The 21,589-nt window shown below is 39.9% G+C and overlaps 1 long non-coding RNA gene across 1 annotated transcript; it reads left to right on the forward strand.

Moving 5' to 3' along the window:
* Positions 1–5,395: 5,395 nt before the first annotated feature.
* LOC115422954 (uncharacterized) lies at positions 5,396–21,313 on the forward strand. The gene is made up of 3 exons (XR_003935896.1): positions 5,396–5,713; positions 6,410–6,414; positions 21,303–21,313. It is a non-coding gene; the product is annotated as an uncharacterized LOC115422954 (long non-coding RNA).
* Positions 21,314–21,589: the final 276 nt, after the last annotated feature.

Raw genomic sequence — 21,589 nt, forward strand, 5'->3', positions numbered from 1 at the left:
CTGTCAAGCTGTTTTTAGCTCCACACTGAGGGCCACATGGTCCAGTCATCTCCTCCTGTTACATGGAGCCGGTACCCATCAGGCTTCCCTGTTGTGCTGTGGTATCCTGGTACAGGATATCTCACTCACACACACGCACGCACACACACACACACACACACACACACACACACACACACACACACACACACACAAACACACACATATTCATATAAGACTAGCACCAATAACAATTTTTTGGGACGATCCCGATTTCCAATTTGCAGGGTGCTTGGACGGGCGATTTTGGCCGATTCCGATCTAATTTTTCCAGACACACAAGACATTGCAATGTAACTTTCCCATTAGAACATTTATTTTAAAAATAGAAGAAAAGTGTGCAAAAAGGTGTCAGGTTTTCTGTATGAAAACAGGTGCATTGATTGAAACGCCTGGTTTTTAGTGAGTCCCATATCATACCAGCAGCTGAAAATTATCATATTTGAAGGAAAATTATCATACACACCCAGTTTTTATTCTGATGTGGCTCAGACCATCTGCTTTAGTAACACATTATAATAGACTGTACATATTACTCACTGCAACCCAGTGTTACTTTTGAATAATCTAAAAGAAGCTTGGAAAAAAGTAAGTGTCTCTACACATGTGGAGCACAGGATGAACCCCTGCATGAATGGACCAGATTAACACCATTTACACATTCACACCTTCTCCTGCTTTGGGCTAAATCAAGGTCTTGCCTCACAAGTAGAGAGGCACGTGACAGGATGAATAAAAACAAGTGCAGCAGTATGCCAAGGATCCGTGTCCTATTTGTGTTTGGAATTTTTTTAATTTAGTCATGTAATGAAGGGGTCAAATTATTGTACATTATGTGATTTTTGGAATTACTGATCATACATCATACAGAGGGTAAAATCATTGTTCAAATACAATAATTATCATAGGTCTGGCTGGGCCCAGTTCTAGGGGGAGGGGCAAGAGTGGGCACAACAGCGGGAGACTTAGAGTAATTAGTAAAGCGCCTTAAATTTCACTTTCACTTTGTACAGTTGCATGGTGTGCATGTACTCAGTGTGAGGTACATATGGCACAGAACGACCCCCTTCACATTCCTGATTGCCGCCTCATATATGACTATCTGGAACCGGCCCTGGGTCTGGCTATGCAGCGCAGCAGGAATTTGACCTGCGCTCAAAATCTGTCAATTTCATACTGACCAGCCGATCGCAGGTTATGGCCGATCACGTGAAAATCAGACAATTTCTGAGCTTGGCTGGTGCAAGTCTAATTTATATTCATGTACAAGTGAGCACACAGAGTGAGTAAGCCAGCTGAAAATAGAGGGGGACATTGTGATCATACGTTTGGATCCCGTGCATTTTATCATGTGACAGTACTATGGAGTGTTTGCTTTCAGAAAAGCCCTCAGATACATTGACAAGAAATGAATCATCCACACAGAGGTGATCATAGTTTGTGATGGTTTCCAGTAAAGAAGAAAGTTCATACAGTCAACATAAAAGTAGCATCCTAGGTCATAAAATCATGACAATTATATTTGTAATTTTGGCCATTTATGCTGTTTTGAAAAGCTTGTACTAAATTGATCTAGAAACTAATAGAATACATTTTACTTTTTAAACAAACCTTCCAAGTTAGCCAAAAGACTACACCCACACTGTCCATTGTAAACACCCATCACAGATTAAAGAACAACTTCCAACTTGTGTGTTATAAATAATCTATTGATTTTACATCCCGTATGTCACTTATGTGCATTCAGTCTGATCTTTGTGAGAGCTCATGCTAAAACTCCAACTCTGTTATAGTAAAAAAGGAGCCAAGTTTTAATAGTTTTAAATGATCTTTAAACACATGGCCTCTGAACATTCTCCTTTGTAAGACATGTGGGTTGAGCTATTTTAGGAAATGCCCCAATGGTCAGTGACATGGCTTAAATTGGAATGTAGGGCAATAAACCCATTGGAGGAAACACTGCTACTCATTAGAGTGGTTACAAAACTTAACACACCCAGTGAGTCCCAGTTCAGAACCACAATTAGACTCCTTAATGTTTTCCCTAATATGGGATCCTCAATAGATTTGCTAATGATGTCTCTGTGGGGGGTTAGCTGGGGCTATGGTTGAGTAGGGATGTTGAAAGCAGACAACTCTGGCGCGCTCTCTATCACTCTATTGCCTTATTAGTGCTGAGGCAGCAGTGTATGGACACAGGCAGCATGCTGAGTCCAGCACTACTGGAGCACAAAGACTTCAGGGCCCCAGGACATGAGACAAGCCAAAAACTGAGAAAAATAAGACTGAAACAGAAAACCAGGATGAGACAAAGGAGGTCTGCCTGTACAAAGAAGTTCCTGTGTCACATGAGTGAGTTTGACAGGTGTCACTAACCCTAACCCTACAGATCCTGCCCCTCTCGGACATGCATTAAGATATTTCTGCATGTTTGACAGCTTGGAGTCCCCAAGCGCAGAGAGCCCACCCCTTCCAGTAGACGCTGGGGGACGTGGGTTACTGTTAGGCCTGTGTGGGTGTGTAGGTGCCTGGTGGCTGGAGGTTAATGGAGAGATATGAGAGGCAGACAAAAGAGCCATGGCAGGCTGAAAATGACTCCTGAATGGACAGAGGCTACAGGTCAACACGCTTGTGTTTGACCTCATACTGCGGGGCATGTCAACTCAACACCTCCATTCAGCAGGTTGTTCGCCCAGCGATGAACTGTGTTAGCGGGTCAGCTGGTTTCATCGAGCCAAACTGATGAATCAGGCTTATATTTAATTTGGTTAAATGAGATTTGCATGCAGTGCAGCCCCTCAGGGTGATTAGCTAAGCAAAATATGAGGCTTAAAGGCTGTATGGATATAGGTCCTCATCGGAGACAGAGTCAGGGTTACTCTTCTCCTGTTAAAGTACAGTAGGACAGGCCTCCTGACATGATGGAATTAACCTACCGGGGGGGCTCAGGTGGGCAACTGACCTAAGCCTCTATTAATACTACTTGTTCTCTTACCATGTTTTCACACGTGTATGTTTGTTTGGTTCAATTCAGTGGCTGAAGTTTTCCATCCCTGAATCAGTTTCTTTTAAAAAAAATGAAAAATCCAAGCAAACTGTATAACCACAAACCATGTGATACCATTCACTCACACATATTGGTCTGATGTGTTTGGAGTGGGAAGAAGTAAATACAAGAAGGTCCTGTGTTGTGGAATAGAGCAGTAATTTAACATAGAGTTGGCTAGTTAGTAGTAAATTACTGTATGTGTACTCAATATCCCAGAATGCAATTCACAGATGAGTACAAGAGCTATTTGCCTGAGACCCGGGGAGTACACTTGGTAGTTGGTCAGACTGAGGTTAGAGTTTGTTGTTTTGGACCTGACCAAGACTACTGTACCTCCTTGAAGGGGTATTGTGGTTCTTTTGGTCTGTGATTACAGTCTTTACAGGCCAAAGAGGGAACACCCACTGCTGTTGGATGCAAACAGACTAAAGGCTACAGGTTGGGAAATAAACCTAATCAGAGTACTAAGTTGGAAAATTCGGAAACTTGGAACTTACTGTGTTTGGAAAATATGGAAACATGGAACAAATATGCACTTTGTCCGGTTGATAGTCCACCCATATCACCCATAAAACAGGTGAAGAATGGGTAACGTTAAATAAAACTTTAACTACATATTTGTTATGATGAGTGCAAAGGACTGGGTCATCTACAGACAAGTAACAAATTAAAGATGAAAATCCCCCCATCCACAAGGCACAAAGGGGTCACTACAGGGTGAGTAAAAAAAAACGCTCTTTCCATTTAAAGAAATTTTACTGCTAAAACGGAAACACTGATTTTTCTTTTGACCATACAGTCATATTGATGTGGTTATTGAGCATGTCTGGTGATGTAGTCATAGATTTATTGCATTGCATAAGAGAGAGAAGGTCCATTGTTTATTGGGCACTGAAATACCTGCCAACACAATGTATGCCACAGTGAACAAACTTGAAATTGACAACAATTACAGGAGTCGGGGCTTTGCTTTCACACTCAGGACATAGGCCTACATGACAGTGCCCAGGGAGTTTTCATCATGGCAAGACCACAGCGATTGCAGGTATTATTTCCTCATCGAGTTGTCTGTTTGGGTCAGGAGAGAGAGTGGCCACCTAGATCCCCGGACTTGACCCCCCTTGATTTTTTCTTGTGGGGGTATCTTAAAAACCGTGTGTATCAGACTGTTCCACAAACTCTTCAGGAACTCCGAAATCGCATCACGGCTGAAATCCAAGCCCTACGACGAACACGAATGGCGAGAAGAGCTGTGTTAGAGATGCGACAACGAGCACAGATTTGCATCAATCTGAATGGTAGCCAGGTTGAAGGTCGTGCCGGACGACTTCGCTGAGACAAAACATTTTGATGGCGAGTAAACATGCTGTAATGGTTGACAATTTCAATTTCATTCACGGTGGCATAAACTGTGTTGGCAGATATTTCAGTGCACAATAAACAATGGACATTCCCTCTGTTATGCTATGCCATAAATCAATGATTCAATCGCCAGACATGCTCAATAACCACATCAATATGACTGTATAATCAAAAGAAAAATAAGCATTTCCATTTCAACGGTACAATTTCTTTAAATGAAAAGAGCGTTTTTTCTGACTCACCCTGTAGAAAAAGGATGCGAATGAAGTGAATCTCAACTCATATACCAACATGTTTATCAAAGCTATCCATTACCATCATCAAAAGATCAAATAAAGACTATGTTTAAGGTCTCCTACAGACTGTGGTATTTTAGCCGTTTATCAACAACTTGTATCAGCAGCCACACTGCACGACAGGGATGTGTGCAGACTATAATTATAAAATCTACTGTATCTCAGGCTACCACACGAGAATATATGCAAGAATTAATCATCAGCATACATTGTCTACCTGTGCCACAACAGTTGTAAACAAAGGAGATAGAGCAGTGTGGACTGGTAAAAGCAGGTAACCTGGGATGAACCTCAAGAAGCTGCAGTTCAACAAACATAAAAACACCCGTCACATTCATCAACGCATCATTTCATGGAGCATTCCCATTGGTTAAGGGCATTTTCACACTGGGTATCTGAGTCTGCATCTGAGTACGTTGGACCCCGAAGTCCAATTAATTCTATTAATGTGAATGCAAACGTTCCATGGGTGAGTACCGTACCCGAGTCCAGCTGAGAACAGACTGCGTGGACTCCAGTACAGAACGCTGCAGTGTGAAAACAGTCCATGCCCGAGACCGGAAGTGACATAATCACCACAAGACCATAGACAGCGCTCCTGTTGTCTCCTGAAAAAGCCTTGAATCTGCGCAGCGCAGGCTCGCCCTATCGACCAAACCACTCGGTGATATATCAGGGACAACGAAGATCGCTCTTCTTCTCTTTGTGTCAAACAGGCTAACAGAAAAGTATTGCCTGGGAACAGAACAGTCACTCGGTTGATGACGCAAGGGTTTGTCACTTCTGCGTTTGCTGGATACAACAGAATTCCTTCCACACCGCCACCTACTGTTTCAGCCCTGTAACACCCACTCGTACTCATGCACGGGCTGCTGCACATGCTTTTGTGAATGCAACATCTGCGGGAAAGGTGTGAGTATATCCAGGTGCAGCACAGATCCAGATACCCAGTGTCAAAACACCCTGAGTGGACAAAGGTTGTAGCAGGAGTCACAGTCTGAAATTGTGGAGCTAAATTTCCAAAACAAGGCCAAATAAATGCCAATCTTTGAACCTTTTGCACTGTGAGTCCACTGTTTTTTGCCACAACCAAAGATAGATATTAAGTATTTTCCTCTTTCACCTGGGACAGTCCAAAATCCGATGGTATATACCTGGTTAAGATGAAATTTCCAGACTTGTAGGATCATCACCAAAGTACGCCAAAGTTGTTCTACAGGCAAGTTGGTGGACCAAAATCTACAAGAATGCATGTTAATTCCTCCTTTCATTTGTTGCCTATCAATATGTAAAGGCAATAATGACTACAGAAAAATACTGAGAGAGACTTTAAAAAAACATTCATTAAGGTTAATGTTTGGATGCTGCATATGGGTAAAAGGATTGAATGGTCCAGACCTCGGGTATCAGACTTAGAGTTTGGCCACAGGAGACTAATTGTTTCCAGGACCATGTTGAACCCAAGCATTACCTAAAGGACACTAAATATCTAAAGTCAAACATTTAAGTCTTTGAGCAGTAAGAGGTGCGAGACAAATTTTTGTGCATTTTGTTTTCCAAAACACATTGTATTTAATTTCCTGTAATTCCCCCCTGTGGCAAAATTTCACAGTTCAATGAAGCAAAAGAGTAAACAGTGTTGAATGAATTTGCCGTTGAGGAGTGTGTGTGCTTTCATGTATCCACAAACGTGTCAATGAGCATGTCTTTGTGTGTGTCAGTGGTGATAATCATTTCCAGGTTCTTTAGGTTTGCTGATAGAAGTTAATGAAAGAAGAGGAACGAGTGCTGGGGCTTTAGCTGAGATTAGAGCATAGAGGGAAACTTTACCCCAGCCCCAGTTGCCCTGAAGAAGGCGACCTGACCAGTGGAGGAAGGGACAAAGTGTAAGTATGTGTGTTTGCGTGGGATAGAGTCGGGGGGGAGGCAGGCGGGCGGTCAGGAGGATTATTAGTGGGAGGTTCAGCTGTTTATTATTCCAATTCTATCTCTAACAGCTGAAAATTGGAGAATTAGGCAGCAGCCCCAGAGCAACCTGAGGATCAATGCGGAGGGGTTAAACCCTGTGGCATGGCTCCACACACTGACAGATACTGACGCAGCATATACACAGAGGTCATTCGCAAAACTTAACAGACACATCAGATTTACCGCTCTGAAGTGATAAGACACTCACAGACTTCACTGGACGATGAATAGCCTCACACTTCAGATGCAGGTGACATTTGCCAAAAAGAAAAAAAAAAAAGAAAAAAGCTTTGTTTCTGGGAAAATAAAAATGTCTCATGTTTTTGATTAAAAAATGTAACATGGTTCTACAAAGATTTAACCAGTAACAGGATAAAACAACATTCTGCATAATATCATCAGAGGAGGGAGACTGTTTTTCTCATTTTAAGAGTGAGATAAATTGTACACCTCCATTGTCTGATACAAATACAAATGGTCTCTAAAGTATTATTACTATCACTTTTGCATTATTTTTTTTAAACTGTCTTTATGCTGCATGCACAATTTACTTGCCATGTACTTTATCCTGTTGCTGCCTTAACCAGTGAATTTCATTTCATGGTGGGATCAATAGTTTCATCTTATCTTACCTTACCTTATCTCATCCCTTTAACTGTTGCTTGAAATAAGCACAACTACCAGTGAATTTCATTTCATTGTGGGATCAATAAAGTTTTATCTTATCTTATCTTATCTTAACTTACCTTATCTTACTTTATCTTATCCCTTTAACTGTTGCTCGAAATAAGCACAACTACCAGTGAAATCCAATTCATTGTGGAATCAATGAAGTTTCACCTTATCTTATCTTATCTTATCTTATCTTATCTTATCTTATCTTATCTTATCTTATCTTATCCTCATAACTATCATATATTTTAGTGTTTTCTTTTTTCTATTTACATTTTCATCAGCTACGTGCTTGATCATCTGTCTGCAGTCTTTACAGATGAACTCTTTTCACATGCCTTCATCTGCTAACAACCTGTGGCCAGAGAGGAACTACAAAGAAACCCAGCAGAACAATCTCTCTCAACATGTTGAAATACAGGCGAATGCATCCTGCCCACGTATGGACTTTCTCCACATCATAATTGCTGGCATGAGCCTTTAGTGTCAGAGGGTCTCCGGTCACGTCCATGCATGTTGCTAATCTGGAAAAAGGACATGTGACACTGGGAAGTGGGAAACCTGAACTTTCAACGCCATGTAGGCATGCAGTCGTAGGGCATAGAAGCAGGTCTGTGGACATATGGAGGTCAGAGTGTTGAATTTAGATTTTAAATAGGCTGGAACCTGTTTCGAATTACAATGTGAGTATTTTCTGTTGTTTTGGTTCGTTTTCATTTGATCATGACAGTAGTGTAAAGTACATCTACTCAAGTTCTTAAGATACTTTTCCTCTACTTGAGTATTTCCTTTTTATGGTACTTCTATTACACTACTAAGTCAGATAATGAACTTTTTACTCCACTACAATTGTTGACAGCTTTAGTTGATTTTTAGTTGAGGATTTTACACAGTCTTTTAAAACACAGCACATTATTGAAGGTTAAACCAGAGACTTTTTGGTTACCCAGTCCCTGTATGTAAGACTGTTCAAAGTAATAGCACTTTACATCAATACTTTAACCCGGGGTGTCAAACTCAGATCCTCAAGGGACGGTATCCTGCATGTTTTAGATGTTTCCCTCTTCCAACACACCTGATTCAAATGATAAGCCTATCATCCAACTCTGCAGAAGCCTGATAACGACCGTCAGGTGTGCAGGAAGAGGGAAACATCTAAAACATGCAGGATACCGGCCCTCGAGGACCGGAGTTTGACACCTGTGCTTTAACCCATAAAGACCCAGTGCTACTTTTGTGGCAGTTCCCAATTTAATTTTTCTCTCTATTTAACCTTTCTTAAATGATTTATCACCATTTATCATAATATTATCCTCTCTGTTTTGCATTTTTTCAGTGAACATCAGGAATTTTCCAACATTCAATTTACTGATCATGTACTATAATCATCATACTGAGATTACATTTGAAGGTTATTATACCAGAAAGATCGAAAAATAAAGAAAAATGACTTTTTCAGTAAAACATATCATTAACTGAACATAAACTAAGTGTCTCCATCCTCTGTCTTTGATCCAACTCCATGGGTTTTACTGGTGAATCAATGTTGTAGAAGATGAAGGTGTTTCCACGTTCACTATGGAGCCACTGAAGGTCCAAATGATGACAGTGAAAAGATGACAAACTACATTTTACACCAGTTATTTACACGGATTGATAGGATTAGTGGCTCTATAGGTATTAAACATTTTAGATCAGTAGATGGTTTTGGTCACAGGTGTATATTTGGGTCTTTATGGGTTAATGGCATTTGCTGCTAATACTTGTGCTTACCTTTGTAGGACTTTTACTTGTAATGGAGTATTTTCACTTAATTAAATTATTTGTATATGTCTTTTACCGCTTGATAGATATATGAGACACTTGTCTTTGTGTCTTGCAAATGAGAGCACATTGATCAAAAATGATAACTGATGCAAAGCAGAGCCCTGCTTACTGAGGCATAATGTAACTTGATACAATAAGTCATTGACATTAATTTGCAAAACGCTTACTTAATGAAGACAATTTCCTTAAATAATGTCATGCATTTATGCACTGTGAATAGGTCAGTAGCAAATTGCATGAACGCATTCATAATCTCAAAAACGGACAGATATATTCAGTGAGCATCAGAAATTGTCAGTCAACTGATCATGTTTGTTTTCATGTTTGTGATTTCATTAGGATTTACAGGTTTTCTATCATGTTAAACTGGCTGACGACAATTGTGCACCAAAACACATGTATTATTTAAGGTAGGAAATTTGCAATGCTTTTTTGTTGTTGTTGTTGTTTTTCTTGCCACAATTACGATAAAACCAATCAGGATATAAATCAATAGTCAAATTAATCAATAATTACAGCGCTTATTTTACCACCTCTGTCTTTCTACAGATGTCGGTGCATTGTGGCGTTATTACACTGTATTCACAATACGAACCTGGGTCAAACTGAGATACACTTTCAATTAAAATATTTAAAAAAACATGAATGAAAGGGTCTCTCTCTGGTTACTGTAGTGGCTTCTGCGGTACACGGACTGTGTGTGTGGATTAAAAAACAACTCAATTATGACTCAATCACCATCGTCTTGAATGAATGGCTATTGATGTAGTTTGTGGCAAGGAAAGGCTCTTGGTACATTGACTGAAAATTGATTTAATTTTGAAAAGACAATTCGTGTATGAGGACATGAGAAAAATCCATATGTGTTATCTGTGTGCAAAATAAGAAGTGCATCCAGTGACGTGATTTCAGTCAGAGGAATGTTTGCTATTGAAATATGGTGTGTGTGTGTGTGTGTGTGTGTGTGTGTGTGTGTGTGTGTGTGTGTGTGTTACATATTGATGGGTGTTTGCATTTAATAAATTGTGGTAATAAAGAGAGGAGGGAAGCAGACCACACAAAACCTGGTGAAAAAATGAGCAAACACACAATACCAGAAAGGAAATCTCACAGGTATTCATATAAAATATTCCTTAAAGTCCCAGGTAAAGAATATTAAGGCATTTGTTTCTGACCAAATTATACATAAGAGAAATCTAAGATGCTGAAAACATGTGAAACACCATAATATTTTAAACACAGTGGTCCTCCCACTTTATCACAGCTAACTTATGCTACTCAGTAATAGCCTACAGATTGATATTTTGCACAAACAAGATGAAAACAAAACGGTTTAAAGGTGATTTTCAGGTAGGTTATTGTTCTCGGGATCAGGAATAGATTCTAGCTCTAGTGGCATCTATTTTTCTGGTCATACTGGTTTTTGACTAGAAACACCATGATGTTGTTGGTTTTTGAACTACCATTTTACAGTCTTCAGTTTGGCGTTTTGGCTGTCATGATCTTGGTCTTTTGGAGCCAGAAGTGACCATATTTGGACCAGAAGGTGGATCTGGGAAGGATAAAATGTGATGGATAAGCTGATATCAACACTAAATAATGCTACGACATACCACAACCAGAGGTGTCAAGTAACGAAGTACAAATACCTTACTTAAGTAGACATTTTGGTTATTTAAACTTTACTAGAGTAATTATTTTTCAAGCCAACTTTTTACTTCTACTCCTCACATTTTAAAAACAGCCCCATTACTCCTATTTTATTTCGACTTGTTTTCATTCCAGCTTGTCATCATTCAAATAGAAAAAAAAACTATCCAGATAAATCATGTGAATCGAGAGAATCTGATTGTGGTTGGATAAGAAGTATAAACATATACCATTCTGACACCCTATTGGTCTGAATGCGATCCACCGCATCTGACTTTTTGCACCATTCCAATACTTATATTCAACTAGTCATCATATCTTCCACTAGATGAAACACATGTTAATACTCAGTAGTGCACATATATGGTTCTTTAATACATTTGCATTGGACTAAATGCGTTCATTTTCAATGGGCATATATGCAACTGAAGCAGGTAGACTAGTGCACCCAAATGTTTCAACAGTAACATTTTAATATGACATTATAGTCATTATGGCCTTTAGAAAAATGTTTTTTGGGGAGGGGGGGTAGTGCACTATAGGCCCCTGTGGCACAGCCTAAGTTTTTGTCCTAATGGCATTTTTTTTCTCCTTACATTTACTTTAATACTTTAAGTAGTTTTGAAACCCGTACTTTTACACTTTTACTTGAGTAAAAAGCTTGAGTAGATATTTCAACTTCAACAGAAGTCTTTTTAAACCCTAGTATCTATACTTCTACCTGAGTAATGAAAGGGAATACTTTTGACACCTCTGACTGTAACTGTACTCATGTTCATCATATTTCACTGGTTTCTGAGCAGCTGTTTTTGTACCTGTAGTTTGTGATTTGGCTGTCGTCATGTTATCTTTTTCTAGAAGTGACCATATTTGGTCAAAAGGGGTGGAACTGCAGAAGTCTAAGAGTCGGAGATGAGCAAACGCTAAGTGTTAGCTCAGTGACTCACAGTAAGCATCATCAAGCACACCAAAGTGACATTAAATTATTTTACAGTCTTGTTAGTGAAGCTATCAGGAAAAAAACAAACAAAAAAACTAAAGAAAAACCATTTTTTATCAAATAAACAGAAAGTCCCAAAGTTTTACTTTGAAGGTGAGCAAGTTGTCGAACAGATATGTCAATCAAAGCCCAACACAGGATTATCAAAGCTTCTATTTGACCTGAGATCTGATTAATGAAGGAAAACTTTCTAGATGGACCATCAGGTGATGTATTAGAGGGTTCAAATAAAACAGATGAGACCAGAATGACTCTAGGAAAAAACTTATCGACTTTGTATTTTTAGAGATAAGTTCAATATAACTCTACTGGAGCCAGGGCTTTCTGAGACCAATTGGATCTGATTTACTGGCAGCCATAATACTGCTGATGTCCAATACAGCCATCAGCAGTATTACAACTTCAAGATTCTTCAGTATTGGCTTCATTTTGGAGCTGAGGCCCTTGCCCTTTGGCTGGCACCTATAAGACTATTTACTACTAGCAGTTTCATAACACTAGTACAGTAACACCATCCATGTAATACTTTCATTCACAATCAACTCACAACTGTGTCATCAGGACTGCATTGTATTATGGGATATTTATGCTGATGCCCTAAGTTTGCATACTGTAACAATTACATACTATGGCTTTGGACATACTAAAATTTTGCAAACTGTTTTAGCCTGCGAATTAGCATGTTAATATAGAATTTTGGATACCGCTGCTGAAACTATAAAATGGGAAACATTTTATTCAATAAAAAAGAAGCTGCCAAAGACTGACACAGCAGGCGTGTGAGCTGTCAATCACACCTGTCAATCAAAGACTTCCACTGGCCCTAAAGTCCTGTTAACAAAGGAATAATTTACATTTATTAGACAGTTAAAAATAAAGGGAATGAACTTATTTTATATAGTACATCATGTTTTTAATCACTGATATTTGGCTGGGTGGTTGATTACACATTTTACCTTGGTGTGACTAACTCAAAATGAAAGTTTTCATGATGAAGGGTATGTCATTGATCTAGCACACCCTTTGCTCAGGATTGGAGGACCAGTCAGACCCAGGCTCAGGAAAGGGAATTAGTTTCTTCTTAAATGATTGTCACAGATTCCCCTGGTTTGTGTTGGTCTATTGGTGCTTCTATTTCGTCCTCCATCAACAGAGATTGGTGGGGAGCTAATGGCTATTCTCCACTCCTTATTAAACCTTTTGAGCAGGGTCGAACTTGTGTCCAGTGTTCAGGGAAACAGGGGCAATAGAGCGCGGCAGAGCTCACCGGGGTGTCTTTTCTAAAATGTCCAGGCTGTTGGAGAAGACCTGGACAAAGCAGGACCCTGGTGAAAGCTGCCTGTTGTCCACCTAATCCTAGCTATGGCCCCGTCGCCATTGACAACGTGGACCTGAACAATGGTCTCTTTCAAGAGTCGCTCTCTTCACTGACACACTGACATAGCAACAATAGATGAAGACACGTAAGGAATGGAAAACCTTGTCCATGATCAGACATGTGCTTTCTTTACAAATTATACAGGACCAAAACTGCATCTGTAAATGACTGTCAATGATAAATGAGGGTTTTTTTCTGGGGAAAAAGCTCTGGTAGCAGAATGTGAAGTCATAGAAACATGAGATCGGTCCTCTATATCTTCTCTGATGAATGCAATAAACACAAGCCCAGGTTGTACCAGAGGGTGAAATAAGCTTCACTGTGTGGTCTGGTATAAAATGATTTCTCTTCTTCGAGATCAGCTTTTCTCACCTTGCTTTTTCCTTCCCTTTGAGCACATTTGCTGACCAACAGAAAAGGAAGATGAATGCTTCCATTTTAGATGCCAAGGCCCCCTTCTCTCATCTCCTTCGATCCAGATTTCACATTAAACTTGTAATAGCATACGACCCTGCAAGGCACAATTCTCATTCAGGTGGGCCATGTTATATGAATGAGATTTGGTGAAATTCCAATATTTATGCACATACATTCCCGTTCTGCACTTTTCTCATCACTGCATCTACTTCAGTGCTAAAGGAAGAGCAGCTGTCATTTGATACATCAAATTACACCATGGATTACACTAAGCACGCATGTGCACACACACAGTGTGCAGCCTCACTACACTGTCCAGACTCTGGTTAGCCATAATAAGCTTCCTCCCACTGCTTTGGGCAGCACTGTCCAGCCAGCTGGCTGCCCAGCTACAGCTACAGTTGTTGGGAAGGTCATCTGTCAGAGAGTGAACTAGGCTGTGGCTGTTTGGCATCCCCAGGAGGTCTGCAGAGAGAACAGAGGCGTCTCTGAAGGACACTTTCCCTCCTCTCCTGTGCTCTAATTCAATCGTTCTGACAGGGTAGCGGTGTCCCTGTGTCTGCCAGCCCAGTAATCTCTGTGTAATTGAGTTCCCAATCAGCCACCCATCAATAATGCATCTGATTCCATGAGGGAAGAGACAACCACTGCTCTGGCCTTCTGTATGGAAGAAGGAGACAGGAATCTGCTCCAACTGGACAGAGATCTCACAAAAACAACACTCACAAGTATCTGTGGCTTGTATCACTCCCAGACAACAGCAGTACTGTGTTATATCAGAGCATCACTGAGGTGGTTGGTACAGCGTAATGATAAACACTGAGCTTCATCAGAGAAGAGATTTACAGGCAGAGTTCCTCTCATTTTTGTCTATAGTCGGGCTGAACAAATAATTGAAACATTATCAAAATAATATGGGCGAGTGCAATTTCCTTTTTTAATTAATGTGACATATGACACAACACGTTATGAGAAATAAATACAGCTCTCTGTTAAGTGACATGCACCGGTGAAGAAAACACATTCTTCAGAAATAAGGAAACAGGCTTGTTCAGTACAGACACAAAATCATTTCCTTTGTAGTGAAATTGCAAATGGAAAAGTTGTCATTCACACTAAAACTGTGGCTGATAAAATAACTATATTATATTTTTCCCCCTACTGTTCAGCCCTTGTTCATATTCTCAGTTTGCTCTTATTTTATTAATACCCATTGATTTTTGTGATTTGTTTATTTAATTTCATTTTGTTTGTTAGTAGTTCTCTCTGAGATCAGAGAACCAAACAACATCTGTTTTTCACTATCAGCAAATTGTTTCTGCAATATAAGGAAACTATATTTCACTTCTTAAGTTTTTCTTCTGGTGGCTTAAATCCAACTTTTGGTGCATGTGCCAGAGTATTTGCACACAACACAGCACCTGCCCTTATTTAGCATTTAGGAAGTATTGCCTACGTTAGTGACAACTACTAATTTAAGATCAAGTGGGACTCATTCAGCACATTTGGGTAGAACATCTGGTACAACTAGAGTGGCTTTTTTTTTCATCTTTTCTCAAAAAAAAAATTAGAGGAAGAAGGTAAGAAAAATGTGACATTGCTGCACAAGGTCTAGTATGACTCAAGAAAACAAGAAATGTTAAGAAATAAAGCTATAGTTATAAACTCAAAAGTGCTTTTAGTCTTGTAGTTCAGTCCTACAAATACACTGTGGCTGGATGATGGAAAAGACTGAAGTCATAAAGTGTCAAATGATACATAAAAGAGGGAGAAAATAAAGACAGACTGTTGGATGTTCTGTAACGCCACAAAGACATGCTGTATTTACAAAGGGCTTCACCCACATACTCCTCACTTTTCAATTGCTGGTGCATGCCAACCCATCAATTAGTGACTAAGACCATGGTTCTCCAAGGTTAAACTGTACAGCTGTCTGAATGATTTTCAATTATACAGCCAGGAAGCCCCCGACAGCTCGTTGGCCCCCACCTCCCACTCTGGTCTCACAGGGTCATTCATAATACCTAAAGCCTCCCATAGATAATTGTGTATCACCACCTTGCTTCCCTTTCCTCCACAGTGTTATCTCCATTTTCAATTTCCGATCTCGGAGCACCTGGTATCCCCCTTTTCAATCCCCTTGTCCTCATGCTATGAATACATCTGCTTTTGATGGAATATTTGGAGAAAAACTCGGTCCTGCTATGATATAGACATTTCAAAGTGGTTTTAGCCTCTTAAATGCTTTTAGCCCATTTCTTAATGTATGGGTGTTATTTTTAAAAATATACTTAAGTTACCAAAAGTGCCATTCAATACTCGCTATATCTTGATTACATCAGGCTCCATGGATCCCTGTTGTGCTGTCCCTTTACCCTTGGGTCTGCCAGATTAATGGCTCATTAAAGTCCCCATTACATTACATTAGCCCGTTCAGTGAGCGTACACTGTCCACTCACAAGCAAATAAATCACATCATGAAAATATGAATCAATCTCAATAAGTGACTGTACATAATCTGTTTGATGTTAAAGACTATGACAAAGGTTTATTCTGAGAGCAGCAAATTACTGTCACTCACTGTAATAGCTGGAGAGCGACTGAAGCCAGTGGCTCATCTTAGCAAGGAGTCTGTGAAGCCCTGGAAGACTATTTTTGGGAATCTCTTTCAAGTTTTCATAACCAGAAAGCCAAATATGTCTGTGTGAGGGTATATTACAGTAGTCAGTGGGCTGAGTTGATTCCAGTGGTTGGTTCTCTGGGCCAAAAGTCACAAAACGCCTCAAAATGGAGCTGCTTGGGCAAGACATTAATTAAAAAAAACACTTCTATGCTGCAAAATAGTGTGACAGAGTGAGTTAAAAAAAAAAAAAAAATCAGTGAACTGCAGGGATGGAAAAGATGTAGGTGTGGTTCACAACAACACACACACAACAACAGCGTTCCCAGCTGGAGGTTAATTTAATTCCAGCACGTTCCATTTTGAGGCTGCTGTCAGGCTCAGGTCTGCAGTGTGACATTGTGAGGGAGAGGTAATTACATTTTGGTCCAGTCCGGCGACTCAGCGTCTATTCAGAGGGTGCTGTCAGTGCCCTCCTCCTATAGACCACAGCCACCAGAGGAATGTCCAGCTGTGGACACACTGCTGTGGACAAACAACTCCAGTAAAGCTAAAAACCAGAATCTGAAAATGCACTCCTTCATCCTGCAGCTTTCTCCTCTCGAATGTACTCAAGAGACTGAATATAAATATAGATGACCTGATGTCAATTCTTGCTGTTATGGAAAAGTGCAGCTACTTTTCTAAGTTTCTGTGTCGATACATAGAGTAAAGCAGCAGAGTTATGGCCATGTTGTGTCTATCTGAATCTAATCAGCAGCTGGTAATTAAAACTGTCAATCACATATTAAAGTTCCCCCCTACCTGTCTGAAAGCACTTGTATTATGAAGTAGATTTTCTACATCCTGAAAACACAGACAAGGAGTAGATGCAGAAGTACCATGTCCTCTCTGACCACCTGAATTACAATAATGCAGAAAAGTCACCATGGAAGTGTTGTGATGCTAAAAGTCTATCTAACTCAAGACTACTTTATAAAAGTTATGAAAAGATTATTAAAATATCTTTAAAAAGTTTAGCATTTTAGTTACTTATGAGATGTTTAACATGAGGAATCAGAGAACAGACAGAAAGCAAAAGACACCACTTCAAAGCATAATGCATGAACTGTAGCAAGCTTAATGGGAAAATACTGAATGGTATTTTATTTGTGAAATTATCTGTCTGACATGATAACCATTATACCATCCACACTGTAAAAAGCAGCAACGCAACTCATGTATGAGGTGATGGCAGAGAATGGTATTTTTGACTGATCAACATGACCAACATGATAAACAATTTATCAAAACTGTTGGTGATTAATTCTTATTAAGTGAATAATTTTACAGTGCAACAGATTACAGCCCTCACAGAGTTATAAGAAAACTGAATATTGTCGCTGTTGGGTGGAAACCTCTTATGTCCAAAACTATTTTTCAGGAGACTGGAAAAATGATGTATGTTGTAAATAAATGAATGGAGTTAAGAGATGTTGTCACAAGCCATTTCAAACACTTTTCATCAGTAAAATATTTCTAAAACTGTGAGGCCAATGTGAAGACTGACCAGTAGAGTCACTTTATGACAAAAAAAGACCAAAAATTGACTTAAGAGGTTTCTGCCCCACAGCAACAATATACAGTATTACTTCAAGAAATTAGCTGATGTCTATGATACGTAAAATCCCTCAAATTCAAAATCCAAATGAATCATGATTAAGTCCACATCTGCTTTGGTTTTATGTACGATTCTGTTAAACAACTAGAAAAGTACTTGGAGAGGGCAAACCTCTGCCAAGGCAGATCAGTCGTCCCCCCACCCCCACTCCACTCTGATCACCACCAAAAGTTAATCATTTGTTCCTTGTGCTAGCATCAACATTTCCTGAAAATTTCATCAAAATCTGCCCATAACTTTTTGAGTTATCTTGCTAACACACAAACAGACAGACAAACCCCGATGAAAACATAACTTCTGCCGTTCCTTGGCAGAGGTAACTATGAAATACACAAAGCACCTCTGCCATAAACAGTCACAAGAGCAACAGGTCTGACTTGTAACAAAGTGGTGTTGTGGTGGGACAGTGAAATCCATCCCAGCTGTGTTGTTGTTTTGGAAGGGTGCCTTCACTGAAATGAAAGAAAATAGACAATATTTATGTGAAGGTCACTGTGGATGCCCATATGACCACATGTCCATACGCATCATAAATGGTTTTCTGCGCTCATTGTGTATGAATGTCATATGAATATCAAGCATAATTGCTTAAGTCATATTTTTGGCCAAATTGTGATCTATATAAAATGAATCAGCAGTGTCAGGAAAGTAAAGTTGCGCAGATATCAAAATTTGGCCAAAAATATGGCTTAGGCAATTGTCTTATGAGGCTATGTGTTATTATGTTTCAATAACAACTATACACATATTCAAAACAGAATATGAGTATTATAAGGGGATTTTTCCAAACCTATTTGACCATTTTCTGAAAATCTGGAAATGACTAGCCAGGTTTGCATCTAAATGTAATGGAGATTTTAACCAAACTGTTAGAAAATCTGTCAAAGAAAATCCTAATCATTAGTGTTATGAGATTATTAAGACTTTGTAGTTCTTCTTCATCATCATCATCGTCATCATCATCAATAGCCAATTTTACACAGCACTTCTGTTGCAGGAATATTTCACCTTTATTCCAGAATGATGTCTGTGTAAATGAAATGGTGGGATCATTTGATCCCACCTTTATAGCAGCTCTGTAACGCCTCTGGAGGTAGTAACAGAGCCATGATAAAGGTGGGATCATGACGCCGGAACACTATGTAAAAGGAACACCTCTTGTTCCGCAATCAAGGTGTGACATTTTGATGATGGCGACCCCCGGCACAGGAGAGACAGTGGGCACACAGAGAAACTGGCATGATTCTGTGGCTACGTGCCATTTCACCCAGGGCACAAAGCTGGCCATGGCGGGCACGAAGCTGACACCAGGCCACAGAATCCATGCCAGTGCCTCCATATGCGCCCGCCATCCCTCCTGCACTGGGAGGATTTAAAAATGAGCGCTGTGTCACCGCCCCTTTGATTCCGGAACACAGGATACGCTGTGTAAAAGTCCAGCCTGTCTCACCTCTGTTATGCCTTTGGCTTGGCTGTGGAAATCAGTCAATGGTGGCTACAAGGTGGGATCACCATCTTGCCTTTTTTCCAGGATCTCTGTGTAAAAGTGGCTATTGTTTAAGAGATGTTATATTTCATGTTGTATTATACCTGACTTGTTGACTGAGGAGCTGATAGTGAGGTATGATGGCTTCCTAAAACTGAAGCTCTCTAACAGATACTGCTGCCCCCATTATCATTCTGGAAAAAGGGGGGAAAACTGTTTCTTCCTCTAAAACCATCACAACCATCATGGGCAGTGCTAAACTGAGGATGCACTGATAGTACCTTTGCTAAGAATCGTGAGGGAGGCTAGCCTTGGCATTAAAATGATTAAATACCTGCAGCAGACAATACAAATTACTACCTAGACCCACTTATATGTGATCTAAAGCTTCATCAAACTCGCCATTTTCATCATGTTGTTAACTCGGAGGTTGTTGTAATGATTTTGGAGACAAGGACTGACGCAGCCGTGTTTCCAACAGACCATTTCTTTTAAGTCAGATAATCTCACAGCAACACTTCACTGTCAAAACATACTGGGGAGGAAGTGATGTGTTCAAGTTCGGCTGTTTCATTGGCTGTGGACCCTCAAGTAGAAAAAACACGCAGCCGACAGTTTTTAGAGTTTCTCTGCAGTTGGTATGAACACCTCACCACAATACTTTGTGATGGATTTACAGATTTGCTGATGCTCTCAGTTCATATGTGGCAATGTTGTACTTGCCCATTGTGTACTATTGATCAGGTCCTGGTGAAACTTGTGACTAAAGCTTAGTCCTATCCCAGCAGAATAAATCACAGTATTGACCCTGTGGTTATCAATAAAGGTAATGACAAACATCTGGCCCCACCTTTAATGGAATCGACAGAGTCTTACTGGCAGCAGCCCAGCATTGGCCACACATAGATTGCCTTGATCTTTCCAGTGGGAACCAACTCTTAGTATGCAAATGAGAAGGGAGAAATGCAATCGCCATCTAAAGGCAAGCAGTACAGCTATTGAATTGGAGCTGAAAATCTCCATAAACACCAAAGGAAAAATCAGAGTGTCTGCTGACAATAAGCCTGTTTAGACTGACTAAGATTTATTCTGTCAAGGAGCTCTGACACAGTGTATCTATGTCAATGGAGGACTACGTGACGAGATCAAATCAATGGTCGCTCCACTGAGGTCCAGAGGTGCTGAGCTGGACTTTTGGAGAGGCCTGCAAAGGCAGCACTCTGTCCTGAGTGTGTTTTGTCAGGCCTGGATCAACACGAGATATCTTGTTACTAAAGCCTGGGGTCATCTATGACAATATGCACCATTATATGAAAACACCTGACCCCAGTAACAGAAGCTATATCCGTGGGCTCAAACAGGAGAACTGCAATTGCATTATTTGTTGAAAAGAGCCACATTGTCCTCCTAACCTTGGTATCGATGAGTGGCCGGGGGAGGCAGACTGGAAAAGATGTCTCTGCTTCTTGTTCTCACACAGAGGAGAGAGCGAAGATGTGGCAGCAAATAAAATTCATCATATTTAAGGGACAGTATCATAACTGAAAACCGATTCCCTGCAGCCCAGTTAGTGTTTCACTATGGATGACAATCAAATTGAACAAGCTCAGTGGACTAATAGTGAATGACACAGACTGCACTCTATTGACAGTATTGAATTCCTAAAGGCACTGCAACAGAAGGCAATTACAGCTCTCTATCACATACAATTTGAAATAACACCATTTTACACAAATGGAAATGTTTCAATTGACATTTTCCTTCAGAAGCAAAATGACAATGTGAGTTGTTGTAAGACAAAAAATAACTCTTTACATTGTGTGATACTGAATTTTAACAAAATGAGTTGAACAAATTATTCAGATAATCCACTTACAGAGGTAACAGACTACTCATTAACTTACAGTGGATTTTTAAGGCCAATAGTCACAGTAGTCTGTCACAAGCCAATCTACTTGTTAAGTCTGACATCATGGTGCTGTAAAACTCGTTTCAAGGTCCAAACAGTCATCAACAGCAGAGCCTGTATGCACATTTATTACAACTTCATTTCTTTGATGAGGCACCATTCTGGTTCCAACAAGTGGGGAATTTATGTATTTAAGTCAAATACTGTGTGTAATTTTCTATAGTCAGTGTTATACCTAAAGTAGAGCTCAATATGC

This window comes from Sphaeramia orbicularis, chromosome 7 (assembly GCF_902148855.1).
Source record: "Sphaeramia orbicularis chromosome 7, fSphaOr1.1, whole genome shotgun sequence".
NCBI classification, from domain to species: Eukaryota; Metazoa; Chordata; class Actinopteri; order Kurtiformes; family Apogonidae; genus Sphaeramia; species Sphaeramia orbicularis.